The sequence below is a fragment of the Gavialis gangeticus genome, unplaced genomic scaffold (genome assembly GCF_001723915.1).
Source record: "Gavialis gangeticus isolate Ggan-Ray unplaced genomic scaffold, GavGan_comp1, whole genome shotgun sequence".
Lineage (NCBI taxonomy): Eukaryota > Metazoa > Chordata > Crocodylia > Gavialidae > Gavialis > Gavialis gangeticus.
The window spans coordinates 159819035-159820483 of NW_017729022.1; positions in this window are offsets into that span (position 1 = coordinate 159819035).

Below are 1449 nucleotides of genomic sequence, written 5' to 3' on the forward strand. Positions count from 1 at the left end.
GCAAAAAAGTAACCCTGTTTCTCTGCTGCTCTGCTTTCTGCTTCCTGCTTTATCTGCCATTGTGCTCCCTCCCCAGTCTTCTGTATGCCACTCACAAAGGCCGCCTATGCCATTTGTGGCATGTGTGCTGCAGGTTGGCCACCCCTACTCTACAACACCTTGATTTTTGTGGTGCACATTAGAGTCAAACTGAACCTTCTGGTATCTCTGATTAACTGAACATGTAGGAGTGCACTGGATGTTTTGTTACACAAAGTGCTCACTTGGCAAAAAAGGGAAGTGAAAAGGAGCAATTAGGATAATTAAAATAAAGCACAATTTCCTCTATCCTAGAGCAAGGAAGCTGTAATAGAGGGCCCTTTTTCTCCATTTCTGCAGGTGACTAAAACACAGATCAGATACCTTTAAGCAGGGGAGAGTGCCGAAGCCACCTGCATCTCTATTGCATCAATTCCCATTTTCCTAACCTAGCCTAATCGTATCTGCAAGCCACAGAGCCTTTGCCGAACAAGTTAGTTGCCCCTGTCTGTGATAATGCTGCAGTTTTCAACAGAATGTGTGTTTGGCATTAAAGGGATTTTCTGAATGGCACAAGTCATGTTCATGTCTTCTGAACAATCTAGCCACAAGACAGGCCATGTGTTTGCCTAAGAGGACACACAAATGGTTCCTTGACCTCTGGCAAATGGGGAGTAAGAGGGCTCAGGAGCAGGAAGAGGATCTAGAATCACATGGAGATAATGGATCTAGGAAACCAGACCAACAACCAGTGGGTGTATAACCATGGACCATCAGAAATATACTGATAGCATATTTTGCTGATAGCAGTCTTGCAGATGAGTGGATCAATGGGGGCCAGTCTTTTTGGCATGTCTCTCAGCTTAGTTCTGTCATTTCCTTGAATGCCACTCCCATCCGCTTCCTCTGCCCAACTGGCTTTCTGCTCCCTGTCTAATTTGCTGCTCTGTTTTCTGTTCCTTGCCATATTTACCTCTGTGCTGCCTCTGCCCTCCCCAGTCTGCTGCATGCCACACACAGGGTGCATCTACATGTTGCATATTAATGCACAGTAATAATTATGGTCACTTCCATAATTTCTAGTACTGGGATTTTCAACTTGTTTTAATGTGTACCCCTTCTGACTCAGTTTCAGCTCCTGTACTCCTTTATATTTTCTTGTTTTTAACGGGGGGCAGATTGAGGCCCCCACAGTGAGGGAGGGAGTGAGGCTGGGGCAGGTGCTGCACAGCCAGGGTGGGGCGCAGGACAGAGCTGTGAGCGGCTTGTTGGGGGCACTGGGAGGAGTGGTGGCTCCTGCTGCTATGCGCACCCCTGGAGGGCATGTGTCCCTGTACCAGTGTGCAGGTCAGGCTGGGGCTGCACGGGCTCTTCTCAGTGAGGGGCCCTGGGCCAAGCTGCACTCAGGGCAAGCAGCAGTGGCCCTAGGAG